Consider the following 25150-nt stretch of genomic DNA (forward strand, 5'->3'; position numbering starts at 1 on the left):
AGTCTCCGGTGGAGGGAGTCTACAATCAGCAAATCACTGTCTGAATCCAAAGTGAAATCAACCAGATTTCAGCATTAATCATCACTGCGCTGGAGTCTCCAGTGGAGCACGTCTCAAATCAGCAAATCACTGTCTGAATCCAAAGTGAAATCAAGCACATTTCAGCAGGACTTTACACTTTTGCTTGTAAACAAATCAATGAGTTTTTGATGGCTGGTGCTGGGGAATGGGTTTGGCATTGGACAACCGCAGCTCAACCAGTCCCAACCACAAGAGGGATCACTGTTGCGACTGGGATATAAGGCTGCCTGCCACCTGATTCCGCAACTGACTTTGGTTTCTCTTCAATACGCATAAGTCTTTCGCCTTTTACTAAAGACTTCCGTGGAGAGGAACAACAATGAGTTGACCATATTTTTGGCAGGCTCTGCCAATTGGCTGAGCCTCATGTACTTGTGTGAAAAGAAAAGTAGTTGGACAGAGGCTCCTGACAATGGAGCACAAACAAAGTTGTGTTTACTTATCACTGGAGTCACTAGTGCAGCAAGTCTCAAATCACTGTCTGAATCCAAAGTGAAATCAACCAGATTTCAGCAGGATTTTACAGGGATTAATGGTCACTTTACTGGAGTCTCCGGTGGAGCACGTCTCAAATCAGCAAATCACTGTCTGAATTCATTGTGAAATCAACAAGATTTTCAGCAGGAATCATCACTGGAGTCACTAGTGGAGCCTTGCAGCAAGTCTCAAATCTCTGTCTGAATCCATTGTGAAATCAACAAGATTTTCAGCAGGACTTTACAGTGATTAATCATCACTGGAGTCTCTAGTGTCTGAAACAACAGTGAAATCAACCAGATTTCAGCAGGAGTTTACACTTTTGCTTGTAAACAAATCAATGATTTTAGCTTTTTTGAGGACGGGGGCAGCGTGGGGAGTGGGTTGTTAAGTAGCAAGCGACTGCTACGCCCAGTTGAAAGAACCGCACCGCGACAATTGAGATATGTGCTGGTACGTTGGGTCTGCAAACAAACAGTTTGGTGTTATCGCTTCTCGGCCTTTTGGCTAAGATCAAGTGTAGTATCTGTTCTTATCAGTTTAATATCTGATATGTCCTCTATACGAGGACTACATATTAAGCCGATTTTTAGCTCTGGGAGATGAAAAAGGGGCTTGCTCCGTTCACTCCAAGCATCGACCCGGTATTGCAGCACCTCCGGGAACGGTGCACCCTTTAAATTGTGGAAAATAAAAGAAATGGTAACCTGAATCAGTGGTGTGGTGTTGGAAATGATTTCTGCTTTGAGTAAAACAAGTCTCACCTCCACATAGTTTTTAAGACTGAGGCTTTTGGCAAGTGACTTATGCTTACTCATCAATAGTGCCTTTGTTTTGCAAGTCTCAAATCACTGATTTTAACTTCACCGATCTGTGAGGACGGTGCCATCTGCGAACCGTCACCACAAATGCTGTGACTGGGAATACCGTCCCTGCCTCTGTCACCACCAACTCATACTTACCTGGCAGGGGAGATACCATGATCAAGAAGGTGGTTCACCCAGGGCGAGGCTCAGTCATTGCACTGCGACTGTGCTGACCACTGCGAATTCCCCAAATGTGGGAATCTCGACTGCATAATTTGTGGTAGTGGGGGACTGCGTTCGCGCTCTCCCCTGATATTGAAGTCAAAGAAAAACCAGGTGTCCCGTTTAATCATCACTGTCTGAATCCCTAGTGAAATCAACCACATTTCAGCAGGATTTTACACGGATTAATCACCACTGCACTGGAGTCTCCGGTGGAGGGAGTCTACAATCAGCAAATCACTGTCTGAATCCAAAGTGAAATCAACCAGATTTCAGCATTAATCATCACTGCGCTGGAGTCTCCAGTGGAGCACGTCTCAAATCAGCAAATCACTGTCTGAATCCAAAGTGAAATCAAGCACATTTCAGCAGGACTTTACACTTTTGCTTGTAAACAAATCAATGAGTTTTTGATGGCTGGTGCTGGGGAATGGGTTTGGCATTGGACAACCGCAGCTCAACCAGTCCCAACCACAAGAGGGATCACTGTTGCGACTGGGATATAAGGCTGCCTGCCACCTGATTCCGCAACTGACTTTGGTTTCTCTTCAATACGCATAAGTCTTTCGCCTTTTACTAAAGACTTCCGTGGAGAGGAACAACAATGAGTTGACCATATTTTTGGCAGGCTCTGCCAATTGGCTGAGCCTCATGTACTTGTGTGAAAAGAAAAGTAGTTGGACAGAGGCTCCTGACAATGGAGCACAAACAAAGTTGTGTTTACTTATCACTGGAGTCACTAGTGCAGCAAGTCTCAAATCACTGTCTGAATCCAAAGTGAAATCAACCAGATTTCAGCAGGATTTTACAGGGATTAATGGTCACTTTACTGGAGTCTCCGGTGGAGCACGTCTCAAATCAGCAAATCACTGTCTGAATTCATTGTGAAATCAACAAGATTTTCAGCAGGAATCATCACTGGAGTCACTAGTGGAGCCTTGCAGCAAGTCTCAAATCTCTGTCTGAATCCATTGTGAAATCAACAAGATTTTCAGCAGGACTTTACAGTGATTAATCATCACTGGAGTCTCTAGTGTCTGAAACAACAGTGAAATCAACCAGATTTCAGCAGGAGTTTACACTTTTGCTTGTAAACAAATCAATGATTTTAGCTTTTTTGAGGACGGGGGCAGCGTGGGGAGTGGGTTGTTAAGTAGCAAGCGACTGCTACGCCCAGTTGAAAGAACCGCACCGCGACAATTGAGATATGTGCTGGTACGTTGGGTCTGCAAACAAACAGTTTGGTGTTATCGCTTCTCGGCCTTTTGGCTAAGATCAAGTGTAGTATCTGTTCTTATCAGTTTAATATCTGATATGTCCTCTATACGAGGACTACATATTAAGCCGATTTTTAGCTCTGGGAGATGAAAAAGGGGCTTGCTCCGTTCACTCCAAGCATCGGCCCGGTATTGCAGCACCTCCGGGAACGGTGCACCCTTTAAATTGTGGAAAATAAAAGAAAGGGTAACCTGAATCAGTGGTGTGGTGTTGGAAATGATTTCTGCTTTGAGTAAAACAAGTCTCACCTCCACATAGTTTTTAAGACTGAGGCTTTTGGCAAGTGACTTATGCTTACTCATCAATAGTGCCTTTGTTTTGCAAGTCTCAAATCACTGATTTTAACTTCACTGATCTGTGAGGACGGTGCCATCTGCGAACCGTCACCACAAATGCTGTGACTGGGAATACCGTCCCTGCCTCTGTCACCACCAACTCATACTTACCTGGCAGGGGAGATACCATGATCAAGAAGGTGGTTCACCCAGGGCGAGGCTCAGTCATTGCACTGCGACTGTGCTGACCACTGCGAATTCCCCAAATGTGGGAATCTCGACTGCATAATTTGTGGTAGTGGGGGACTGCGTTCGCGCTCTCCCCTGATATTGAAGTCAAAGAAAAACCAGGTGTCCCGTTTAATCATCACTGTCTGAATCCCTAGTGAAATCAACCACATTTCAGCAGGATTTTACACGGATTAATCACCACTGCACTGGAGTCTCCGGTGGAGGGAGTCTACAATCAGCAAATCACTGTCTGAATCCAAAGTGAAATCAAGCACATTTCAGCAGGACTTTACACTTTTGCTTGTAAACAAATCAATGAGTTTTTGATGGCTGGTGCTGGGGAATGGGTTTGGCATTGGACAACCGCAGCTCAACCAGTCCCAACCACAAGAGGGATCACTGTTGCGACTGGGATATAAGGCTGCCTGCCACCTGATTCCGCAACTGACTTTGGTTTCTCTTCAATACGCATAAGTCTTTCGCCTTTTACTAAAGACTTCCGTGGAGAGGAACAACAATGAGTTGACCATATTTTTGGCAGGCTCTGCCAATTGGCTGAGCCTCATGTACTTGTGTGAAAAGAAAAGTAGTTGGACAGAGGCTCCTGACAATGGAGCACAAACAAAGTTGTGTTTACTTATCACTGGAGTCACTAGTGCAGCAAGTCTCAAATCACTGTCTGAATCCAAAGTGAAATCAACCAGATTTCAGCAGGATTTTACAGGGATTAATGGTCACTTTACTGGAGTCTCCGGTGGAGCACGTCTCAAATCAGCAAATCACTGTCTGAATTCATTGTGAAATCAACAAGATTTTCAGCAGGAATCATCACTGGAGTCACTAGTGGAGCCTTGCAGCAAGTCTCAAATCTCTGTCTGAATCCATTGTGAAATCAACAAGATTTTCAGCAGGACTTTACAGTGATTAATCATCACTGGAGTCTCTAGTGTCTGAAACAACAGTGAAATCAACCAGATTTCAGCAGGAGTTTACACTTTTGCTTGTAAACAAATCAATGATTTTAGCTTTTTTGAGGACGGGGGCAGCGTGGGGAGTGGGTTGTTAAGTAGCAAGCGACTGCTACGCCCAGTTGAAAGAACCGCACCGCGACAATTGAGATATGTGCTGGTACGTTGGGTCTGCAAACAAACAGTTTGGTGTTATCGCTTCTCGGCCTTTTGGCTAAGATCAAGTGTAGTATCTGTTCTTATCAGTTTAATATCTGATATGTCCTCTATACGAGGACTACATATTAAGCCGATTTTTAGCTCTGGGAGATGAAAAAGGGGCTTGCTCCGTTCACTCCAAGCATCGGCCCGGTATTGCAGCACCTCCGGGAACGGTGCACCCTTTAAATTGTGGAAAATAAAAGAAAGGGTAACCTGAATCAGTGGTGTGGTGTTGGAAATGATTTCTGCTTTGAGTAAAACAAGTCTCACCTCCACATAGTTTTTAAGACTGAGGCTTTTGGCAAGTGACTTATGCTTACTCATCAATAGTGCCTTTGTTTTGCAAGTCTCAAATCACTGATTTTAACTTCACCGATCTGTGAGGACGGTGCCATCTGCGAACCGTCACCACAAATGCTGTGACTGGGAATACCGTCCCTGCCTCTGTCACCACCAACTCATACTTACCTGGCAGGGGAGATACCATGATCAAGAAGGTGGTTCACCCAGGGCGAGGCTCAGTCATTGCACTGCGACTGTGCTGACCACTGCGAATTCCCCAAATGTGGGAATCTCGACTGCATAATTTGTGGTAGTGGGGGACTGCGTTCGCGCTCTCCCCTGATATTGAAGTCAAAGAAAAACCAGGTGTCCCGTTTAATCATCACTGTCTGAATCCCTAGTGAAATCAACCACATTTCAGCAGGATTTTACACGGATTAATCACCACTGCACTGGAGTCTCCGGTGGAGGGAGTCTACAATCAGCAAATCACTGTCTGAATCCAAAGTGAAATCAAGCACATTTCAGCAGGACTTTACACTTTTGCTTGTAAACAAATCAATGAGTTTTTGATGGCTGGTGCTGGGGAATGGGTTTGGCATTGGACAACCGCAGCTCAACCAGTCCCAACCACAAGAGGGATCACTGTTGCGACTGGGATATAAGGCTGCCTGCCACCTGATTCCGCAACTGACTTTGGTTTCTCTTCAATACGCATAAGTCTTTCGCCTTTTACTAAAGACTTCCGTGGAGAGGAACAACAATGAGTTGACCATATTTTTGGCAGTCTCTGCCAATTGGCTGAGCCTCATGTACTTGTGTGAAAAGAAAAGTAGTTGGACAGAGGCTCCGGACAATGGAGCACAAACAAAGTTGTGTTTACTTATCACTGGAGTCACTAGTGCAGCAAGTCTCAAATCACTGTCTGAATCCAAAGTGAAATCAGCAGGATTTTACAGGGATTAATGGTCACTTTACTGGAGTCTCCGGTGGAGCACGTCTCAAATCAGCAAATCACTGTCTGAATTCATTGTGAAATCAACAAGATTTTCAGCAGGAATCATCACTGGAGTCACTAGTGGAGCCTTGCAGCAAGTCTCAAATCTCTGTCTGAATCCATTGTGAAATCAACAAGATTTTCAGCAGGACTTTACAGTGATTAATCATCACTGGAGTCTCTAGTGTCTGAAACAACAGTGAAATCAACCAGATTTCAGCAGGAGTTTACACTTTTGCTTGTAAACAAATCAATGATTTTAGCTTTTTTGAGGACGGGGGCAGCGTGGGGAGTGGGTTGTTAAGTAGCAAGCGACTGCTACGCCCAGTTGAAAGAACCGCACCGCGACAATTGAGATATGTGCTGGTACGTTGGGTCTGCAAACAAACAGTTTGGTGTTATCGCTTCTCGGCCTTTTGGCTAAGATCAAGTGTAGTATCTGTTCTTATCAGTTTAATATCTGATATGTCCTCTATACGAGGACTACATATTAAGCCGATTTTTAGCTCTGGGAGATGAAAAAGGGGCTTGCTCCGTTCACTCCAAGCATCGACCCGGTATTGCAGCACCTCCGGGAACGGTGCACCCTTTAAATTGTGGAAAATAAAAGAAAGGGTAACCTGAATCAGTGGTGTGGTGTTGGAAATGATTTCTGCTTTGAGTAAAACAAGTCTCACCTCCACATAGTTTTTAAGACTGAGGCTTTTGGCAAGTGACTTATGCTTACTCATCAATAGTGCCTTTGTTTTGCAAGTCTCAAATCACTGATTTTAACTTCACTGATCTGTGAGGACGGTGCCATCTGCGAACCGTCACCACAAATGCTGTGACTGGGAATACCGTCCCTGCCTCTGTCACCACCAACTCATACTTACCTGGCAGGGGAGATACCATGATCAAGAAGGTGGTTCACCCAGGGCGAGGCTCAGTCATTGCACTGCGACTGTGCTGACCACTGCGAATTCCCCAAATGTGGGAATCTCGACTGCATAATTTGTGGTAGTGGGGGACTGCGTTCGCGCTCTCCCCTGATATTGAAGTCAAAGAAAAACCAGGTGTCCCGTTTAATCATCACTGTCTGAATCCCTAGTGAAATCAACCACATTTCAGCAGGATTTTACACGGATTAATCACCACTGCACTGGAGTCTCCGGTGGAGGGAGTCTACAATCAGCAAATCACTGTCTGAATCCAAAGTGAAATCAAGCACATTTCAGCAGGACTTTACACTTTTGCTTGTAAACAAATCAATGAGTTTTTGATGGCTGGTGCTGGGGAATGGGTTTGGCATTGGACAACCGCAGCTCAACCAGTCCCAACCACAAGAGGGATCACTGTTGCGACTGGGATATAAGGCTGCCTGCCACCTGATTCCGCAACTGACTTTGGTTTCTCTTCAATACGCATAAGTCTTTCGCCTTTTACTAAAGACTTCCGTGGAGAGGAACAACAATGAGTTGACCATATTTTTGGCAGGCTCTGCCAATTGGCTGAGCCTCATGTACTTGTGTGAAAAGAAAAGTAGTTGGACAGAGGCTCCTGACAATGGAGCACAAACAAAGTTGTGTTTACTTATCACTGGAGTCACTAGTGCAGCAAGTCTCAAATCACTGTCTGAATCCAAAGTGAAATCAACCAGATTTCAGCAGGATTTTACAGGGATTAATGGTCACTTTACTGGAGTCTCCGGTGGAGCACGTCTCAAATCAGCAAATCACTGTCTGAATTCATTGTGAAATCAACAAGATTTTCAGCAGGAATCATCACTGGAGTCACTAGTGGAGCCTTGCAGCAAGTCTCAAATCTCTGTCTGAATCCATTGTGAAATCAACAAGATTTTCAGCAGGACTTTACAGTGATTAATCATCACTGGAGTCTCTAGTGTCTGAAACAACAGTGAAATCAACCAGATTTCAGCAGGAGTTTACACTTTTGCTTGTAAACAAATCAATGATTTTAGCTTTTTTGAGGACGGGGGCAGCGTGGGGAGTGGGTTGTTAAGTAGCAAGCGACTGCTACGCCCAGTTGAAAGAACCGCACCGCGACAATTGAGATATGTGCTGGTACGTTGGGTCTGCAAACAAACAGTTTGGTGTTATCGCTTCTCGGCCTTTTGGCTAAGATCAAGTGTAGTATCTGTTCTTATCAGTTTAATATCTGATATGTCCTCTATACGAGGACTACATATTAAGCCGATTTTTAGCTCTGGGAGATGAAAAAGGGGCTTGCTCCGTTCACTCCAAGCATCGGCCCGGTATTGCAGCACCTCCGGGAACGGTGCACCCTTTAAATTGTGGAAAATAAAAGAAAGGGTAACCTGAATCAGTGGTGTGGTGTTGGAAATGATTTCTGCTTTGAGTAAAACAAGTCTCACCTCCACATAGTTTTTAAGACTGAGGCTTTTGGCAAGTGACTTATGCTTACTCATCAATAGTGCCTTTGTTTTGCAAGTCTCAAATCACTGATTTTAACTTCACCGATCTGTGAGGACGGTGCCATCTGCGAACCGTCACCACAAATGCTGTGACTGGGAATACCGTCCCTGCCTCTGTCACCACCAACTCATACTTACCTGGCAGGGGAGATACCATGATCAAGAAGGTGGTTCACCCAGGGCGAGGCTCAGTCATTGCACTGCGACTGTGCTGACCACTGCGAATTCCCCAAATGTGGGAATCTCGACTGCATAATTTGTGGTAGTGGGGGACTGCGTTCGCGCTCTCCCCTGATATTGAAGTCAAAGAAAAACCAGGTGTCCCGTTTAATCATCACTGTCTGAATCCCTAGTGAAATCAACCACATTTCAGCAGGATTTTACACGGATTAATCACCACTGCACTGGAGTCTCCGGTGGAGGGAGTCTACAATCAGCAAATCACTGTCTGAATCCAAAGTGAAATCAAGCACATTTCAGCAGGACTTTACACTTTTGCTTGTAAACAAATCAATGAGTTTTTGATGGCTGGTGCTGGGGAATGGGTTTGGCATTGGACAACCGCAGCTCAACCAGTCCCAACCACAAGAGGGATCACTGTTGCGACTGGGATATAAGGCTGCCTGCCACCTGATTCCGCAACTGACTTTGGTTTCTCTTCAATACGCATAAGTCTTTCGCCTTTTACTAAAGACTTCCGTGGAGAGGAACAACAATGAGTTGACCATATTTTTGGCAGTCTCTGCCAATTGGCTGAGCCTCATGTACTTGTGTGAAAAGAAAAGTAGTTGGACAGAGGCTCCGGACAATGGAGCACAAACAAAGTTGTGTTTACTTATCACTGGAGTCACTAGTGCAGCAAGTCTCAAATCACTGTCTGAATCCAAAGTGAAATCAGCAGGATTTTACAGGGATTAATGGTCACTTTACTGGAGTCTCCGGTGGAGCACGTCTCAAATCAGCAAATCACTGTCTGAATTCATTGTGAAATCAACAAGATTTTCAGCAGGAATCATCACTGGAGTCACTAGTGGAGCCTTGCAGCAAGTCTCAAATCTCTGTCTGAATCCATTGTGAAATCAACAAGATTTTCAGCAGGACTTTACAGTGATTAATCATCACTGGAGTCTCTAGTGTCTGAAACAACAGTGAAATCAACCAGATTTCAGCAGGAGTTTACACTTTTGCTTGTAAACAAATCAATGATTTTAGCTTTTTTGAGGACGGGGGCAGCGTGGGGAGTGGGTTGTTAAGTAGCAAGCGACTGCTACGCCCAGTTGAAAGAACCGCACCGCGACAATTGAGATATGTGCTGGTACGTTGGGTCTGCAAACAAACAGTTTGGTGTTATCGCTTCTCGGCCTTTTGGCTAAGATCAAGTGTAGTATCTGTTCTTATCAGTTTAATATCTGATATGTCCTCTATACGAGGACTACATATTAAGCCGATTTTTAGCTCTGGGAGATGAAAAAGGGGCTTGCTCCGTTCACTCCAAGCATCGACCCGGTATTGCAGCACCTCCGGGAACGGTGCACCCTTTAAATTGTGGAAAATAAAAGAAATGGTAACCTGAATCAGTGGTGTGGTGTTGGAAATGATTTCTGCTTTGAGTAAAACAAGTCTCACCTCCACATAGTTTTTAAGACTGAGGCTTTTGGCAAGTGACTTATGCTTACTCATCAATAGTGCCTTTGTTTTGCAAGTCTCAAATCACTGATTTTAACTTCACCGATCTGTGAGGACGGTGCCATCTGCGAACCGTCACCACAAATGCTGTGACTGGGAATACCGTCCCTGCCTCTGTCACCACCAACTCATACTTACCTGGCAGGGGAGATACCATGATCAAGAAGGTGGTTCACCCAGGGCGAGGCTCAGTCATTGCACTGCGACTGTGCTGACCACTGCGAATTCCCCAAATGTGGGAATCTCGACTGCATAATTTGTGGTAGTGGGGGACTGCGTTCGCGCTCTCCCCTGATATTGAAGTCAAAGAAAAACCAGGTGTCCCGTTTAATCATCACTGTCTGAATCCCTAGTGAAATCAACCACATTTCAGCAGGATTTTACACGGATTAATCACCACTGCACTGGAGTCTCCGGTGGAGGGAGTCTACAATCAGCAAATCACTGTCTGAATCCAAAGTGAAATCAACCAGATTTCAGCATTAATCATCACTGCGCTGGAGTCTCCAGTGGAGCACGTCTCAAATCAGCAAATCACTGTCTGAATCCAAAGTGAAATCAAGCACATTTCAGCAGGACTTTACACTTTTGCTTGTAAACAAATCAATGAGTTTTTGATGGCTGGTGCTGGGGAATGGGTTTGGCATTGGACAACCGCAGCTCAACCAGTCCCAACCACAAGAGGGATCACTGTTGCGACTGGGATATAAGGCTGCCTGCCACCTGATTCCGCAACTGACTTTGGTTTCTCTTCAATACGCATAAGTCTTTCGCCTTTTACTAAAGACTTCCGTGGAGAGGAACAACAATGAGTTGACCATATTTTTGGCAGGCTCTGCCAATTGGCTGAGCCTCATGTACTTGTGTGAAAAGAAAAGTAGTTGGACAGAGGCTCCTGACAATGGAGCACAAACAAAGTTGTGTTTACTTATCACTGGAGTCACTAGTGCAGCAAGTCTCAAATCACTGTCTGAATCCAAAGTGAAATCAACCAGATTTCAGCAGGATTTTACAGGGATTAATGGTCACTTTACTGGAGTCTCCGGTGGAGCACGTCTCAAATCAGCAAATCACTGTCTGAATTCATTGTGAAATCAACAAGATTTTCAGCAGGAATCATCACTGGAGTCACTAGTGGAGCCTTGCAGCAAGTCTCAAATCTCTGTCTGAATCCATTGTGAAATCAACAAGATTTTCAGCAGGACTTTACAGTGATTAATCATCACTGGAGTCTCTAGTGTCTGAAACAACAGTGAAATCAACCAGATTTCAGCAGGAGTTTACACTTTTGCTTGTAAACAAATCAATGATTTTAGCTTTTTTGAGGACGGGGGCAGCGTGGGGAGTGGGTTGTTAAGTAGCAAGCGACTGCTACGCCCAGTTGAAAGAACCGCACCGCGACAATTGAGATATGTGCTGGTACGTTGGGTCTGCAAACAAACAGTTTGGTGTTATCGCTTCTCGGCCTTTTGGCTAAGATCAAGTGTAGTATCTGTTCTTATCAGTTTAATATCTGATATGTCCTCTATACGAGGACTACATATTAAGCCGATTTTTAGCTCTGGGAGATGAAAAAGGGGCTTGCTCCGTTCACTCCAAGCATCGGCCCGGTATTGCAGCACCTCCGGGAACGGTGCACCCTTTAAATTGTGGAAAATAAAAGAAATGGTAACCTGAATCAGTGGTGTGGTGTTGGAAATGATTTCTGCTTTGAGTAAAACAAGTCTCACCTCCACATAGTTTTTAAGACTGAGGCTTTTGGCAAGTGACTTATGCTTACTCATCAATAGTGCCTTTGTTTTGCAAGTCTCAAATCACTGATTTTAACTTCACCGATCTGTGAGGACGGTGCCATCTGCGAACCGTCACCACAAATGCTGTGACTGGGAATACCGTCCCTGCCTCTGTCACCACCAACTCATACTTACCTGGCAGGGGAGATACCATGATCAAGAAGGTGGTTCACCCAGGGCGAGGCTCAGTCATTGCACTGCGACTGTGCTGACCACTGCGAATTCCCCAAATGTGGGAATCTCGACTGCATAATTTGTGGTAGTGGGGGACTGCGTTCGCGCTCTCCCCTGATATTGAAGTCAAAGAAAAACCAGGTGTCCCGTTTAATCATCACTGTCTGAATCCCTAGTGAAATCAACCACATTTCAGCAGGATTTTACACGGATTAATCACCACTGCACTGGAGTCTCCGGTGGAGGGAGTCTACAATCAGCAAATCACTGTCTGAATCCAAAGTGAAATCAACCAGATTTCAGCATTAATCATCACTGCGCTGGAGTCTCCAGTGGAGCACGTCTCAAATCAGCAAATCACTGTCTGAATCCAAAGTGAAATCAAGCACATTTCAGCAGGACTTTACACTTTTGCTTGTAAACAAATCAATGAGTTTTTGATGGCTGGTGCTGGGGAATGGGTTTGGCATTGGACAACCGCAGCTCAACCAGTCCCAACCACAAGAGGGATCACTGTTGCGACTGGGATATAAGGCTGCCTGCCACCTGATTCCGCAACTGACTTTGGTTTCTCTTCAATACGCATAAGTCTTTCGCCTTTTACTAAAGACTTCCGTGGAGAGGAACAACAATGAGTTGACCATATTTTTGGCAGGCTCTGCCAATTGGCTGAGCCTCATGTACTTGTGTGAAAAGAAAAGTAGTTGGACAGAGGCTCCTGACAATGGAGCACAAACAAAGTTGTGTTTACTTATCACTGGAGTCACTAGTGCAGCAAGTCTCAAATCACTGTCTGAATCCAAAGTGAAATCAACCAGATTTCAGCAGGATTTTACAGGGATTAATGGTCACTTTACTGGAGTCTCCGGTGGAGCACGTCTCAAATCAGCAAATCACTGTCTGAATTCATTGTGAAATCAACAAGATTTTCAGCAGGAATCATCACTGGAGTCACTAGTGGAGCCTTGCAGCAAGTCTCAAATCTCTGTCTGAATCCATTGTGAAATCAACAAGATTTTCAGCAGGACTTTACAGTGATTAATCATCACTGGAGTCTCTAGTGTCTGAAACAACAGTGAAATCAACCAGATTTCAGCAGGAGTTTACACTTTTGCTTGTAAACAAATCAATGATTTTAGCTTTTTTGAGGACGGGGGCAGCGTGGGGAGTGGGTTGTTAAGTAGCAAGCGACTGCTACGCCCAGTTGAAAGAACCGCACCGCGACAATTGAGATATGTGCTGGTACGTTGGGTCTGCAAACAAACAGTTTGGTGTTATCGCTTCTCGCCCTTTTGGCTAAGATCAAGTGTAGTATCTGTTCTTATCAGTTTAATATCTGATATGTCCTCTATACGAGGACTACATATTAAGCCGATTTTTAGCTCTGGGAGATGAAAAAGGGGCTTGCTCCGTTCACTCCAAGCATCGGCCCGGTATTGCAGCACCTCCGGGAACGGTGCACCCTTTAAATTGTGGAAAATAAAAGAAAGGGTAACCTGAATCAGTGGTGTGGTGTTGGAAATGATTTCTGCTTTGAGTAAAACAAGTCTCACCTCCACATAGTTTTTAAGACTGAGGCTTTTGGCAAGTGACTTATGCTTACTCATCAATAGTGCCTTTGTTTTGCAAGTCTCAAATCACTGATTTTAACTTCACCGATCTGTGAGGACGGTGCCATCTGCGAACCGTCACCACAAATGCTGTGACTGGGAATACCGTCCCTGCCTCTGTCACCACCAACTCATACTTACCTGGCAGGGGAGATACCATGATCAAGAAGGTGGTTCACCCAGGGCGAGGCTCAGTCATTGCACTGCGACTGTGCTGACCACTGCGAATTCCCCAAATGTGGGAATCTCGACTGCATAATTTGTGGTAGTGGGGGACTGCGTTCGCGCTCTCCCCTGATATTGAAGTCAAAGAAAAACCAGGTGTCCCGTTTAATCATCACTGTCTGAATCCCTAGTGAAATCAACCACATTTCAGCAGGATTTTACACGGATTAATCACCACTGCACTGGAGTCTCCGGTGGAGGGAGTCTACAATCAGCAAATCACTGTCTGAATCCAAAGTGAAATCAACCAGATTTCAGCATTAATCATCACTGCGCTGGAGTCTCCAGTGGAGCACGTCTCAAATCAGCAAATCACTGTCTGAATCCAAAGTGAAATCAAGCACATTTCAGCAGGACTTTACACTTTTGCTTGTAAACAAATCAATGAGTTTTTGATGGCTGGTGCTGGGGAATGGGTTTGGCATTGGACAACCGCAGCTCAACCAGTCCCAACCACAAGAGGGATCACTGTTGCGACTGGGATATAAGGCTGCCTGCCACCTGATTCCGCAACTGACTTTGGTTTCTCTTCAATACGCATAAGTCTTTCGCCTTTTACTAAAGACTTCCGTGGAGAGGAACAACAATGAGTTGACCATATTTTTGGCAGGCTCTGCCAATTGGCTGAGCCTCATGTACTTGTGTGAAAAGAAAAGTAGTTGGACAGAGGCTCCTGACAATGGAGCACAAACAAAGTTGTGTTTACTTATCACTGGAGTCACTAGTGCAGCAAGTCTCAAATCACTGTCTGAATCCAAAGTGAAATCAACCAGATTTCAGCAGGATTTTACAGGGATTAATGGTCACTTTACTGGAGTCTCCGGTGGAGCACGTCTCAAATCAGCAAATCACTGTCTGAATTCATTGTGAAATCAACAAGATTTTCAGCAGGAATCATCACTGGAGTCACTAGTGGAGCCTTGCAGCAAGTCTCAAATCTCTGTCTGAATCCATTGTGAAATCAACAAGATTTTCAGCAGGACTTTACAGTGATTAATCATCACTGGAGTCTCTAGTGTCTGAAACAACAGTGAAATCAACCAGATTTCAGCAGGAGTTTACACTTTTGCTTGTAAACAAATCAATGATTTTAGCTTTTTTGAGGACGGGGGCAGCGTGGGGAGTGGGTTGTTAAGTAGCAAGCGACTGCTACGCCCAGTTGAAAGAACCGCACCGCGACAATTGAGATATGTGCTGGTACGTTGGGTCTGCAAACAAACAGTTTGGTGTTATCGCTTCTCGGCCTTTTGGCTAAGATCAAGTGTAGTATCTGTTCTTATCAGTTTAATATCTGATATGTCCTCTATACGAGGACTACATATTAAGCCGATTTTTAGCTCTGGGAGATGAAAAAGGGGCTTGCTCCGTTCACTCCAAGCATCGGCCCGGTATTGCAGCACCTCCGGGAACGGTGCACCCTTTAAATTGTGGAAAATAAAAGAAATGGTAACCTGAATCAGTGGTGTGGTGTTGGAAATGATTTCTGCTTTGAGTAAAACAAGTCTCACCTCCACATAGTTTTTAAGACTGAGGCTTTTGGCAAGTGACTTATGCTTACTCATCAATAGTGCCTTTGTTTTGCAAGTCTCAAATCACTGATTTTAACTTCACCGATCTGTGAGGACGGTGCCATCTGCGAACCGTCACCACAAATGCTGTGACTGGGAATACCGTCCCTGCCTCTGTCACCACCAACTCATACTTACCTGGCAGGGGAGATACCATGATCAAGAAGGTGGTTCACCCAGGGCGAGGCTCAGTCATTGCACTGCGACTGTGCTGACCACTGCGAATTCCCCAAATGTGGGAATCTCGACTGCATAATTTGTGGTAGTGGGGGACTGCGTTCGCGCTCTCCCCTGATATTGAAGTCAAAGAAAAACCAGGTGTCCCGTTTAATCATCACTGTCTGAATCCCTAGTGAAATCAACCACATTTCAGCAGGATTTTACACGGATTAATCACCACTGCACTGGAGTCTCCGGTGGAGGGAGTCTACAATCAGCAAATCACTGTCTGAATCCAAAGTGAAATCAACCAGATTTCAGCATTAATCATCACTGCGCTGGAGTCTCCAGTGGAGCACGTCTCAAATCAGCAAATCACTGTCTGAATCCAAAGTGAAATCAAGCACATTTCAGCAGGACTTTACACTTTTGCTTGTAAACAAATCAATGAGTTTTTGATGGCTGGTGCTGGGGAATGGGTTTGGCATTGGACAACCGCAGCTCAACCAGTCCCAACCACAAGAGGGATCACTGTTGCGACTGGGATATAAGGCTGCCTGCCACCTGATTCCGCAACTGACTTTGGTTTCTCTTCAATACGCATAAGTCTTTCGCCTTTTACTAAAGACTTCCGTGGAGAGGAACAACAATGAGTTGACCATATTTTTGGCAGGCTCTGCCAATTGGCTGAGCCTCATGTACTTGTGTGAAAAGAAAAGTAGTTGGACAGAGGCTCCTGACAATGGAGCACAAACAAAGTTGTGTTTACTTATCACTGGAGTCACTAGTGCAGCAAGTCTCAAATCACTGTCTGAATCCAAAGTGAAATCAACCAGATTTCAGCAGGATTTTACAGGGATTAATGGTCACTTTACTGGAGTCTCCGGTGGAGCACGTCTCAAATCAGCAAATCACTGTCTGAATTCATTGTGAAATCAACAAGATTTTCAGCAGGAATCATCACTGGAGTCACTAGTGGAGCCTTGCAGCAAGTCTCAAATCTCTGTCTGAATCCATTGTGAAATCAACAAGATTTTCAGCAGGACTTTACAGTGATTAATCATCACTGGAGTCTCTAGTGTCTGAAACAACAGTGAAATCAACCAGATTTCAGCAGGAGTTTACACTTTTGCTTGTAAACAAATCAATGATTTTAGCTTTTTTGAGGACGGGGGCAGCGTGGGGAGTGGGTTGTTAAGTAGCAAGCGACTGCTACGCCCAGTTGAAAGAACCGCACCGCGACAATTGAGATATGTGCTGGTACGTTGGGTCTGCAAACAAACAGTTTGGTGTTATCGCTTCTCGCCCTTTTGGCTAAGATCAAGTGTAGTATCTGTTCTTATCAGTTTAATATCTGATATGTCCTCTATACGAGGACTACATATTAAGCCGATTTTTAGCTCTGGGAGATGAAAAAGGGGCTTGCTCCGTTCACTCCAAGCATCGGCCCGGTATTGCAGCACCTCCGGGAACGGTGCACCCTTTAAATTGTGGAAAATAAAAGAAAGGGTAACCTGAATCAGTGGTGTGGTGTTGGAAATGATTTCTGCTTTGAGTAAAACAAGTCTCACCTCCACATAGTTTTTAAGACTGAGGCTTTTGGCAAGTGACTTATGCTTACTCATCAATAGTGCCTTTGTTTTGCAAGTCTCAAATCACTGATTTTAACTTCACCGATCTGTGAGGACGGTGCCATCTGCGAACCGTCACCACAAATGCTGTGACTGGGAATACCGTCCCTGCCTCTGTCACCACCAACTCATACTTACCTGGCAGGGGAGATACCATGATCAAGAAGGTGGTTCACCCAGGGCGAGGCTCAGTCATTGCACTGCGACTGTGCTGACCACTGCGAATTCCCCAAATGTGGGAATCTCGACTGCATAATTTGTGGTAGTGGGGGACTGCGTTCGCGCTCTCCCCTGATATTGAAGTCAAAGAAAAACCAGGTGTCCCGTTTAATCATCACTGTCTGAATCCCTAGTGAAATCAACCACATTTCAGCAGGATTTTACACGGATTAATCACCACTGCACTGGAGTCTCCGGTGGAGGGAGTCTACAATCAGCAAATCACTGTCTGAATCCAAAGTGAAATCAACCAGATTTCAGCATTAATCATCACTGCGCTGGAGTCTCCAGTGGAGCACGTCTCAAATCAGCAAATCACTGTCTGAATCCAAAGTGAAATCAAGCACATTTCAGCAGGACTTTACACTTTTGCTTGTAAACAAATCAATGAGTTTTTGATGGCTGGTGCTGGGGAATGGGTTTGGCATTGGACAACCGCAGCTCAACCAGTCCCAACCACAAGAGGGATCACTGTTGCGACTGGGATATAAGGCTGCCTGCCACCTGATTCCGCAACTGACTTTGGTTTCTCTTCAATACGCATAAGTCTTTCGCCTTTTACTAAAGACTTCCGTGGAGAGGAACAACAATGAGTTGACCATATTTTTGGCAGGCTCTGCCAATTGGCTGAGCCTCATGTACTTGTGTGAAAAGAAAAGTAGTTGGACAGAGGCTCCTGACAATGGAGCACAAACAAAGTTGTGTTTACTTATCACTGGAGTCACTAGTGCAGCAAGTCTCAAATCACTGTCTGAATCCAAAGTGAAATCAACCAGATTTCAGCAGGATTTTACAGGGATTAATGGTCACTTTACTGGAGTCTCCGGTGGAGCACGTCTCAAATCAGCAAATCACTGTCTGAATTCATTGTGAAATCAACAAGATTTTCAGCAGGAATCATCACTGGAGTCACTAGTGGAGCCTTGCAGCAAGTCTCAAATCTCTGTCTGAATCCATTGTGAAATCAACAAGATTTTCAGCAGGACTTTACAGTGATTAATCATCACTGGAGTCTCTAGTGTCTGAAACAACAGTGAAATCAACCAGATTTCAGCAGGAGTTTACACTTTTGCTTGTAAACAAATCAATGATTTTAGCTTTTTTGAGGACGGGGGCAGCGTGGGGAGTGGGTTGTTAAGTAGCAAGCGACTGCTACGCCCAGTTGAAAGAACCGCACCGCGACAATTGAGATATGTGCTGGTACGTTGGGTCTGCAAACAAACAGTTTGGTGTTATCGCTTCTCGCCCTTTTGGCTAAGATCAAGTGTAGTATCTGTTCTTATCAGTTTAATATCTGATATGTCCTCTATACGAGGACTACATATTAAGCCGATTTTTAGCTCTGGGAGATGAAAAAGGGGCTTGCTCCGTTCACTCCAAGCATCGGCCCGGTATTGCAGCACCTCCGGGAACGGTGCACCCTTTAAATTGTGGAAAATAAAAGAAAGGGTAACCTGAATCAGTGGTGTGGTGTTGGAAATGATTTCTGCTTTGAGTAAAACAAGTCTCACCTCCACATAGTTTTTAAGACTGAGGCTTTTGGCAAGTGACTTATGCTTACTCATCAATAGTGCCTTTGTTTTGCAAGTCTCAAATCACTGATTTTAACTTCACCGATCTGTGAGGACGGTGCCATCTGCGAACCGTCACCACAAATGCTGTGACTGGGAATACCGTCCCTGCCTCTGTCACCACCAACTCATACTTACCTGGCAGGGGAGATACCATGATCAAGAAGGTGGTTCACCCAGGGCGAGGCTCAGTCATTGCACTGCGACTGTGCTGACCACTGCGAATTCCCCAAATGTGGGAATCTCGACTGCATAATTTGTGGTAGTGGGGGACTGCGTTCGCGCTCTCCCCTGATATTGAAGTCAAAGAAAAACCAGGTGTCCCGTTTAATCATCACTGTCTGAATCCCTAGTGAAATCAACCACATTTCAGCAGGATTTTACACGGATTAATCACCACTGCACTGGAGTCTCCGGTGGAGGGAGTCTACAATCAGCAAATCACTGTCTGAATCCAAAGTGAAATCAACCAGATTTCAGCATTAATCATCACTGCGCTGGAGTCTCCAGTGGAGCACGTCTCAAATCAGCAAATCACTGTCTGAATCCAAAGTGAAATCAAGCACATTTCAGCAGGACTTTACACTTTTGCTTGTAAACAAATCAATGAGTTTTTGATGGCTGGTGCTGGGGAATGGGTTTGGCATTGGACAACCGCAGCTCAACCAGTCCCAACCACAAGAGGGATCACTGTTGCGACTGGGATATAAGGCTGCCTGCCACCTGATTCCGCAACTGACTTTGGTTTCTCTTCAATACGCATAAGTCTTTCGCCTTTTACTAAAGACTTCCGTGGAGAGGAACAACAATGAGTTGACCATATTTTTGGCAGGCTCTGCCAATTGGCTGAGCCTCATGTACTTGTGTGAAAAGAAAAGTAGTTGGACAGAGGCTCCTGACAATGGAGCACAAACAAAGTTGTGTTTACTTATCACTGGAGTCACTAGTGCAGCAAGTCTCAAATCACTGTCTGAATCCAAAGTGAAATCAACCAGATTTCAGCAGGATTTTACAGGGATTAATGGTCACTTTACTGGAGTCTCCGGTGGAGCACGTCTCAAATCAGCAAATCACTGTCTGAATTCATTGTGAAATCAACAAGATTTTCAGCAGGAATCATCACTGGAGTCACTAGTGGAGCCTTGCAGCAAGTCTCAAATCTCTGTCTGAATCCATTGTGAAATCAACAAGATTTTCAGCAGGACTTTACAGTGATTAATCATCACTGGAGTCTCTAGTGTCTGAAACAACAGTGAAATCAACCAGATTTCAGCAGGAGTTTACACTTTTGCTTGTAAACAAATCAATGATTTTAGCTTTTTTGAGGACGGGGGCAGCGTGGGGAGTGGGTTGTTAAGTAGCAAGCGACTGCTACGCCCAGTTGAAAGAACCGCACCGCGACAATTGAGATATGTGCTGGTACGTTGGGTCTGCAAACAAACAGTTTGGTGTTATCGCTTCTCGCCCTTTTGGCTAAGATCAAGTGTAGTATCTGTTCTTATCAGTTTAATATCTGATATGTCCTCTATACGAGGACTACATATTAAGCCGATTTTTAGCTCTGGGAGATGAAAAAGGGGCTTGCTCCGTTCACTCCAAGCATCGGCCCGGTATTGCAGCACCTCCGGGAACGGTGCACCCTTTAAATTGTGGAAAATAAAAGAAAGGGTAACCTGAATCAGTGGTGTGGTGTTGGAAATGATTTCTGCTTTGAGTAAAACAAGTCTCACCTCCACATAGTTTTTAAGACTGAGGCTTTTGGCAAGTGACTTATGCTTACTCATCAATAGTGCCTTTGTTTTGCAAGTCTCAAATCACTGATTTTAACTTCACCGATCTGTGAGGACGGTGCCATCTGCGAACCGTCACCACAAATGCTGTGACTGGGAATACCGTCCCTGCCTCTGTCACCACCAACTCATACTTACCTGGCAGGGGAGATACCATGATCAAGAAGGTGGTTCACCCAGGGCGAGGCTCAGTCATTGCACTGCGACTGTGCTGACCACTGCGAATTCCCCAAATGTGGGAATCTCGACTGCATAATTTGTGGTAGTGGGGGACTGCGTTCGCGCTCTCCCCTGATATTGAAGTCAAAGAAAAACCAGGTGTCCCGTTTAATCATCACTGTCTGAATCCCTAGTGAAATCAACCACATTTCAGCAGGATTTTACACGGATTAATCACCACTGCACTGGAGTCTCCGGTGGAGGGAGTCTACAATCAGCAAATCACTGTCTGAATCCAAAGTGAAATCAACCAGATTTCAGCATTAATCATCACTGCGCTGGAGTCTCCAGTGGAGCACGTCTCAAATCAGCAAATCACTGTCTGAATCCAAAGTGAAATCAAGCACATTTCAGCAGGACTTTACACTTTTGCTTGTAAACAAATCAATGAGTTTTTGATGGCTGGTGCTGGGGAATGGGTTTGGCATTGGACAACCGCAGCTCAACCAGTCCCAACCACAAGAGGGATCACTGTTGCGACTGGGATATAAGGCTGCCTGCCACCTGATTCCGCAACTGACTTTGGTTTCTCTTCAATACGCATAAGTCTTTCGCCTTTTACTAAAGACTTCCGTGGAGAGGAACAACAATGAGTTGACCATATTTTTGGCAGGCTCTGCCAATTGGCTGAGCCTCATGTACTTGTGTGAAAAGAAAAGTAGTTGGACAGAGGCTCCTGACAATGGAGCACAAACAAAGTTGTGTTTACTTATCACTGGAGTCACTAGTGCAGCAAGTCTCAAATCACTGTCTGAATCCAAAGTGAAATCAACCAGATTTCAGCAGGATTTTACAGGGATTAATGGTCACTTTACTGGAGTCTCCGGTGGAGCACGTCTCAAATCAGCAAATCACTGTCTGAATTCATTGTGAAATCAACAAGATTTTCAGCAGGAATCATCACTGGAGTCACTAGTGGAGCCTTGCAGCAAGTCTCAAATCTCTGTCTGAATCCATTGTGAAATCAACAAGATTTTCAGCAGGACTTTACAGTGATTAATCATCACTGGAGTCTCTAGTGTCTGAAACAACAGTGAAATCAACCAGATTTCAGCAGGAGTTTACACTTTTGCTTGTAAACAAATCAATGATTTTAGCTTTTTTGAGGACGGGGGCAGCGTGGGGAGTGGGTTGTTAAGTAGCAAGCGACTGCTACGCCCAGTTGAAAGAACCGCACCGCGACAATTGAGATATGTGCTGGTACGTTGGGTCTGCAAACAAACAGTTTGGTGTTATCGCTTCTCGCCCTTTTGGCTAAGATCAAGTGTAGTATCTGTTCTTATCAGTTTAATATCTGATATGTCCTCTATACGAGGACTACATATTAAGCCGATTTTTAGCTCTGGGAGATGAAAAAGGGGCTTGCTCCGTTCACTCCAAGCATCGGCCCGGTATTGCAGCACCTCCGGGAACGGTGCACCCTTTAAATTGTGGAAAATAAAAGAAAGGGTAACCTGAATCAGTGGTGTGGTGTTGGAAATGATTTCTGCTTTGAGTAAAACAAGTCTCACCTCCACATAGTTTTTAAGACTGAGGCTTTTGGCAAGTGACTTATGCTTACTCATCAATAGTGCCTTTGTTTTGCAAGTCTCAAATCACTGATTTTAACTTCACCGATCTGTGAGGACGGTGCCATCTGCGAACCGTCACCACAAATGCTGTGACTGGGAATACCGTCCCTGCCTCTGTCACCACCAACTCATACTTACCTGGCAGGGGAGATACCATGATCAAGAAGGTGGTTCACCCAGGGCGAGGCTCAGTCATTGCACTGCGACTGTGCTGACCACTGCGAATTCCCCAAATGTGGGAATCTCGACTGCATAATTTGTGGTAGTGGGGGACTGCGTTCGCGCTCTCCCCTGATATTGAAGTCAAAGAAAAACCAGGTGTCCCGTTTAATCATCACTGTCTGAATCCCTAGTGAAATCAACCACATTTCAGCAGGATTTTACACGGATTAATCACCACTGCACTGGAGTCTCCGGTGGAGGGAGTCTACAATCAGCAAATCACTGTCTGAATCCAAAGTGAAATCAACCAGATTTCAGCATTAATCATCACTGCGCTGGAGTCTCCAGTGGAGCACGTCTCAAATCAGCAAATCACTGTCTGAATCCAAAGTGAAATCAAGCACATTTCAGCAGGACTTTACACTTTTGCTTGTAAACAAATCAATGAGTTTTTGATGGCTGGTGCTGGGGAATGGGTTTGGCATTGGACAACCGCAGCTCAACCAGTCCCAACCACAAGAGGGATCACTGTTGCGACTGGGATATAAGGCTGCCTGCCACCTGATTCCGCAACTGACTTTGGTTTCTCTTCAATACGCATAAGTCTTTCGCCTTTTACTAAAGACTTCCGTGGAGAGGAACAACAATGAGTTGACCATATTTTTGGCAGGCTCTGCCAATTGGCTGAGCCTCATGTACTTGTGTGAAAAGAAAAGTAGTTGGACAGAGGCTCCTGACAATGGAGCACAAACAAAGTTGTGTTTACTTATCACTGGAGTCACTAGTGCAGCAAGTCTCAAATCACTGTCTGAATCCAAAGTGAAATCAACCAGATTTCAGCAGGATTTTACAGGGATTAATGGTCACTTTACTGGAGTCTCCGGTGGAGCACGTCTCAAATCAGCAAATCACTGTCTGAATTCATTGTGAAATCAACAAGATTTTCAGCAGGAATCATCACTGGAGTCACTAGTGGAGCCTTGCAGCAAGTCTCAAATCTCTGTCTGAATCCATTGTGAAATCAACAAGATTTTCAGCAGGACTTTACAGTGATTAATCATCACTGGAGTCTCTAGTGTCTGAAACAACAGTGAAATCAACCAGATTTCAGCAGGAGTTTACACTTTTGCTTGTAAACAAATCAATGATTTTAGCTTTTTTGAGGACGGGGGCAGCGTGGGGAGTGGGTTGTTAAGTAGCAAGCGACTGCTACGCCCAGTTGAAAGAACCGCACCGCGACAATTGAGATATGTGCTGGTACGTTGGGTCTGCAAACAAACAGTTTGGTGTTATCGCTTCTCGCCCTTTTGGCTAAGATCAAGTGTAGTATCTGTTCTTATCAGTTTAATATCTGATATGTCCTCTATACGAGGACTACATATTAAGCCGATTTTTAGCTCTGGGAGATGAAAAAGGGGCTTGCTCCGTTCACTCCAAGCATCGGCCCGGTATTGCAGCACCTCCGGGAACGGTGCACCCTTTAAATTGTGGAAAATAAAAGAAAGGGTAACCTGAATCAGTGGTGTGGTGTTGGAAATGATTTCTGCTTTGAGTAAAACAAGTCTCACCTCCACATAGTTTTTAAGACTGAGGCTTTTGGCAAGTGACTTATGCTTACTCATCAATAGTGCCTTTGTTTTGCAAGTCTCAAATCACTGATTTTAACTTCACCGATCTGTGAGGACGGTGCCATCTGCGAACCGTCACCACAAATGCTGTGACTGGGAATACCGTCCCTGCCTCTGTCACCACCAACTCATACTTACCTGGCAGGGGAGATACCATGATCAAGAAGGTGGTTCACCCAGGGCGAGGCTCAGTCATTGCACTGCGACTGTGCTGACCACTGCGAATTCCCCAAATGTGGGAATCTCGACTGCATAATTTGTGGTAGTGGGGGACTGCGTTCGCGCTCTCCCCTGATATTGAAGTCAAAGAAAAACCAGGTGTCCCGTTTAATCATCACTGTCTGAATCCCTAGTGAAATCAACCACATTTCAGCAGGATTTTACACGGATTAATCACCACTGCACTGGAGTCTCCGGTGGAGGGAGTCTACAATCAGCAAATCACTGTCTGAATCCAAAGTGAAATCAACCAGATTTCAGCATTAATCATCACTGCGCTGGAGTCTCCAGTGGAGCACGTCTCAAATCAGCAAATCACTGTCTGAATCCAAAGTGAAATCAAGCACATTTCAGCAGGACTTTACACTTTTGCTTGTAAACAAATCAATGAGTTTTTGATGGCTGGTGCTGGGGAATGGGTTTGGCATTGGACAACCGCAGCTCAACCAGTCCCAACCACAAGAGGGATCACTGTTGCGACTGGGATATAAGGCTGCCTGCCACCTGATTCCGCAACTGACTTTGGTTTCTCTTCAATACGCATAAGTCTTTCGCCTTTTACTAAAGACTTCCGTGGAGAGGAACAACAATGAGTTGACCATATTTTTGGCAGGCTCTGCCAATTGGCTGAGCCTCATGTACTTGTGTGAAAAGAAAAGTAGTTGGACAGAGG

At 44.9% G+C, this 25150-nt stretch overlaps 43 non-coding genes across 43 annotated transcripts; all 43 read left to right on the forward strand.

Moving 5' to 3' along the window:
- The first annotated feature begins 328 nt into the window (after positions 1–328).
- On the forward strand, positions 329–443 carry LOC144400690 (U5 spliceosomal RNA). The gene has a single exon (XR_013462625.1). It is a non-coding gene; the product is annotated as a U5 spliceosomal RNA (small nuclear RNA).
- A 602-nt stretch (positions 444–1045) lies between these two features.
- On the forward strand, positions 1046–1236 carry LOC144400339 (U2 spliceosomal RNA). The gene has a single exon (XR_013462277.1). It is a non-coding gene; the product is annotated as a U2 spliceosomal RNA (small nuclear RNA).
- A 276-nt stretch (positions 1237–1512) lies between these two features.
- Positions 1513–1676, forward strand: LOC144400200 (U1 spliceosomal RNA). The gene has a single exon (XR_013462138.1). It is a non-coding gene; the product is annotated as a U1 spliceosomal RNA (small nuclear RNA).
- A 442-nt stretch (positions 1677–2118) lies between these two features.
- LOC144400691 (U5 spliceosomal RNA) lies at positions 2119–2233 on the forward strand. The gene has a single exon (XR_013462626.1). It is a non-coding gene; the product is annotated as a U5 spliceosomal RNA (small nuclear RNA).
- A 602-nt stretch (positions 2234–2835) lies between these two features.
- Positions 2836–3026, forward strand: LOC144400414 (U2 spliceosomal RNA). The gene has a single exon (XR_013462352.1). It is a non-coding gene; the product is annotated as a U2 spliceosomal RNA (small nuclear RNA).
- Positions 3027–3302: 276 nt separating this feature from the next.
- On the forward strand, positions 3303–3466 carry LOC144400201 (U1 spliceosomal RNA). The gene has a single exon (XR_013462139.1). It is a non-coding gene; the product is annotated as a U1 spliceosomal RNA (small nuclear RNA).
- A 349-nt stretch (positions 3467–3815) lies between these two features.
- Positions 3816–3930, forward strand: LOC144400693 (U5 spliceosomal RNA). The gene has a single exon (XR_013462628.1). It is a non-coding gene; the product is annotated as a U5 spliceosomal RNA (small nuclear RNA).
- A 602-nt stretch (positions 3931–4532) lies between these two features.
- On the forward strand, positions 4533–4723 carry LOC144400415 (U2 spliceosomal RNA). The gene has a single exon (XR_013462353.1). It is a non-coding gene; the product is annotated as a U2 spliceosomal RNA (small nuclear RNA).
- Positions 4724–4999: 276 nt separating this feature from the next.
- Positions 5000–5163, forward strand: LOC144400202 (U1 spliceosomal RNA). Its single transcript, XR_013462140.1, has one exon. It is a non-coding gene; the product is annotated as a U1 spliceosomal RNA (small nuclear RNA).
- A 349-nt stretch (positions 5164–5512) lies between these two features.
- Positions 5513–5627, forward strand: LOC144400541 (U5 spliceosomal RNA). The gene has a single exon (XR_013462476.1). It is a non-coding gene; the product is annotated as a U5 spliceosomal RNA (small nuclear RNA).
- A 591-nt stretch (positions 5628–6218) lies between these two features.
- LOC144400340 (U2 spliceosomal RNA) lies at positions 6219–6409 on the forward strand. Its single transcript, XR_013462278.1, has one exon. It is a non-coding gene; the product is annotated as a U2 spliceosomal RNA (small nuclear RNA).
- A 276-nt stretch (positions 6410–6685) lies between these two features.
- LOC144400203 (U1 spliceosomal RNA) lies at positions 6686–6849 on the forward strand. Its single transcript, XR_013462141.1, has one exon. It is a non-coding gene; the product is annotated as a U1 spliceosomal RNA (small nuclear RNA).
- Positions 6850–7198: 349 nt separating this feature from the next.
- LOC144400694 (U5 spliceosomal RNA) lies at positions 7199–7313 on the forward strand. The gene has a single exon (XR_013462629.1). It is a non-coding gene; the product is annotated as a U5 spliceosomal RNA (small nuclear RNA).
- A 602-nt stretch (positions 7314–7915) lies between these two features.
- On the forward strand, positions 7916–8106 carry LOC144400416 (U2 spliceosomal RNA). Its single transcript, XR_013462354.1, has one exon. It is a non-coding gene; the product is annotated as a U2 spliceosomal RNA (small nuclear RNA).
- Positions 8107–8382: 276 nt separating this feature from the next.
- On the forward strand, positions 8383–8546 carry LOC144400205 (U1 spliceosomal RNA). The gene has a single exon (XR_013462143.1). It is a non-coding gene; the product is annotated as a U1 spliceosomal RNA (small nuclear RNA).
- Positions 8547–8895: 349 nt separating this feature from the next.
- On the forward strand, positions 8896–9010 carry LOC144400542 (U5 spliceosomal RNA). Its single transcript, XR_013462477.1, has one exon. It is a non-coding gene; the product is annotated as a U5 spliceosomal RNA (small nuclear RNA).
- Positions 9011–9601: 591 nt separating this feature from the next.
- Positions 9602–9792, forward strand: LOC144400341 (U2 spliceosomal RNA). Its single transcript, XR_013462279.1, has one exon. It is a non-coding gene; the product is annotated as a U2 spliceosomal RNA (small nuclear RNA).
- A 276-nt stretch (positions 9793–10068) lies between these two features.
- On the forward strand, positions 10069–10232 carry LOC144400206 (U1 spliceosomal RNA). The gene has a single exon (XR_013462144.1). It is a non-coding gene; the product is annotated as a U1 spliceosomal RNA (small nuclear RNA).
- Positions 10233–10674: 442 nt separating this feature from the next.
- LOC144400695 (U5 spliceosomal RNA) lies at positions 10675–10789 on the forward strand. Its single transcript, XR_013462630.1, has one exon. It is a non-coding gene; the product is annotated as a U5 spliceosomal RNA (small nuclear RNA).
- A 602-nt stretch (positions 10790–11391) lies between these two features.
- Positions 11392–11582, forward strand: LOC144400417 (U2 spliceosomal RNA). The gene has a single exon (XR_013462355.1). It is a non-coding gene; the product is annotated as a U2 spliceosomal RNA (small nuclear RNA).
- Positions 11583–11858: 276 nt separating this feature from the next.
- On the forward strand, positions 11859–12022 carry LOC144400207 (U1 spliceosomal RNA). The gene has a single exon (XR_013462145.1). It is a non-coding gene; the product is annotated as a U1 spliceosomal RNA (small nuclear RNA).
- Positions 12023–12464: 442 nt separating this feature from the next.
- Positions 12465–12579, forward strand: LOC144400696 (U5 spliceosomal RNA). Its single transcript, XR_013462631.1, has one exon. It is a non-coding gene; the product is annotated as a U5 spliceosomal RNA (small nuclear RNA).
- Positions 12580–13181: 602 nt separating this feature from the next.
- Positions 13182–13372, forward strand: LOC144400436 (U2 spliceosomal RNA). Its single transcript, XR_013462374.1, has one exon. It is a non-coding gene; the product is annotated as a U2 spliceosomal RNA (small nuclear RNA).
- A 276-nt stretch (positions 13373–13648) lies between these two features.
- LOC144400208 (U1 spliceosomal RNA) lies at positions 13649–13812 on the forward strand. The gene has a single exon (XR_013462146.1). It is a non-coding gene; the product is annotated as a U1 spliceosomal RNA (small nuclear RNA).
- A 442-nt stretch (positions 13813–14254) lies between these two features.
- On the forward strand, positions 14255–14369 carry LOC144400697 (U5 spliceosomal RNA). The gene has a single exon (XR_013462632.1). It is a non-coding gene; the product is annotated as a U5 spliceosomal RNA (small nuclear RNA).
- Positions 14370–14971: 602 nt separating this feature from the next.
- Positions 14972–15162, forward strand: LOC144400418 (U2 spliceosomal RNA). The gene has a single exon (XR_013462356.1). It is a non-coding gene; the product is annotated as a U2 spliceosomal RNA (small nuclear RNA).
- A 276-nt stretch (positions 15163–15438) lies between these two features.
- On the forward strand, positions 15439–15602 carry LOC144400209 (U1 spliceosomal RNA). Its single transcript, XR_013462147.1, has one exon. It is a non-coding gene; the product is annotated as a U1 spliceosomal RNA (small nuclear RNA).
- Positions 15603–16044: 442 nt separating this feature from the next.
- LOC144400698 (U5 spliceosomal RNA) lies at positions 16045–16159 on the forward strand. The gene has a single exon (XR_013462633.1). It is a non-coding gene; the product is annotated as a U5 spliceosomal RNA (small nuclear RNA).
- Positions 16160–16761: 602 nt separating this feature from the next.
- Positions 16762–16952, forward strand: LOC144400437 (U2 spliceosomal RNA). The gene has a single exon (XR_013462375.1). It is a non-coding gene; the product is annotated as a U2 spliceosomal RNA (small nuclear RNA).
- Positions 16953–17228: 276 nt separating this feature from the next.
- On the forward strand, positions 17229–17392 carry LOC144400211 (U1 spliceosomal RNA). The gene has a single exon (XR_013462149.1). It is a non-coding gene; the product is annotated as a U1 spliceosomal RNA (small nuclear RNA).
- A 442-nt stretch (positions 17393–17834) lies between these two features.
- LOC144400699 (U5 spliceosomal RNA) lies at positions 17835–17949 on the forward strand. Its single transcript, XR_013462634.1, has one exon. It is a non-coding gene; the product is annotated as a U5 spliceosomal RNA (small nuclear RNA).
- Positions 17950–18551: 602 nt separating this feature from the next.
- On the forward strand, positions 18552–18742 carry LOC144400438 (U2 spliceosomal RNA). The gene has a single exon (XR_013462376.1). It is a non-coding gene; the product is annotated as a U2 spliceosomal RNA (small nuclear RNA).
- Positions 18743–19018: 276 nt separating this feature from the next.
- LOC144400212 (U1 spliceosomal RNA) lies at positions 19019–19182 on the forward strand. Its single transcript, XR_013462150.1, has one exon. It is a non-coding gene; the product is annotated as a U1 spliceosomal RNA (small nuclear RNA).
- A 442-nt stretch (positions 19183–19624) lies between these two features.
- LOC144400700 (U5 spliceosomal RNA) lies at positions 19625–19739 on the forward strand. Its single transcript, XR_013462635.1, has one exon. It is a non-coding gene; the product is annotated as a U5 spliceosomal RNA (small nuclear RNA).
- Positions 19740–20341: 602 nt separating this feature from the next.
- On the forward strand, positions 20342–20532 carry LOC144400439 (U2 spliceosomal RNA). Its single transcript, XR_013462377.1, has one exon. It is a non-coding gene; the product is annotated as a U2 spliceosomal RNA (small nuclear RNA).
- Positions 20533–20808: 276 nt separating this feature from the next.
- On the forward strand, positions 20809–20972 carry LOC144400213 (U1 spliceosomal RNA). The gene has a single exon (XR_013462151.1). It is a non-coding gene; the product is annotated as a U1 spliceosomal RNA (small nuclear RNA).
- A 442-nt stretch (positions 20973–21414) lies between these two features.
- On the forward strand, positions 21415–21529 carry LOC144400701 (U5 spliceosomal RNA). The gene has a single exon (XR_013462636.1). It is a non-coding gene; the product is annotated as a U5 spliceosomal RNA (small nuclear RNA).
- A 602-nt stretch (positions 21530–22131) lies between these two features.
- Positions 22132–22322, forward strand: LOC144400440 (U2 spliceosomal RNA). The gene has a single exon (XR_013462378.1). It is a non-coding gene; the product is annotated as a U2 spliceosomal RNA (small nuclear RNA).
- A 276-nt stretch (positions 22323–22598) lies between these two features.
- Positions 22599–22762, forward strand: LOC144400215 (U1 spliceosomal RNA). The gene has a single exon (XR_013462152.1). It is a non-coding gene; the product is annotated as a U1 spliceosomal RNA (small nuclear RNA).
- Positions 22763–23204: 442 nt separating this feature from the next.
- LOC144400702 (U5 spliceosomal RNA) lies at positions 23205–23319 on the forward strand. Its single transcript, XR_013462637.1, has one exon. It is a non-coding gene; the product is annotated as a U5 spliceosomal RNA (small nuclear RNA).
- A 602-nt stretch (positions 23320–23921) lies between these two features.
- Positions 23922–24112, forward strand: LOC144400441 (U2 spliceosomal RNA). The gene has a single exon (XR_013462379.1). It is a non-coding gene; the product is annotated as a U2 spliceosomal RNA (small nuclear RNA).
- A 276-nt stretch (positions 24113–24388) lies between these two features.
- LOC144400216 (U1 spliceosomal RNA) lies at positions 24389–24552 on the forward strand. The gene has a single exon (XR_013462153.1). It is a non-coding gene; the product is annotated as a U1 spliceosomal RNA (small nuclear RNA).
- Positions 24553–24994: 442 nt separating this feature from the next.
- Positions 24995–25109, forward strand: LOC144400704 (U5 spliceosomal RNA). Its single transcript, XR_013462639.1, has one exon. It is a non-coding gene; the product is annotated as a U5 spliceosomal RNA (small nuclear RNA).
- The last annotated feature ends 41 nt before the right edge of the window (positions 25110–25150 follow it).

The sequence above is a fragment of the Gasterosteus aculeatus genome, chromosome 2, assembly GCF_964276395.1.
Source record: "Gasterosteus aculeatus chromosome 2, fGasAcu3.hap1.1, whole genome shotgun sequence".
In the NCBI taxonomy this organism is placed as follows: Eukaryota; Metazoa; Chordata; class Actinopteri; order Perciformes; family Gasterosteidae; genus Gasterosteus; species Gasterosteus aculeatus.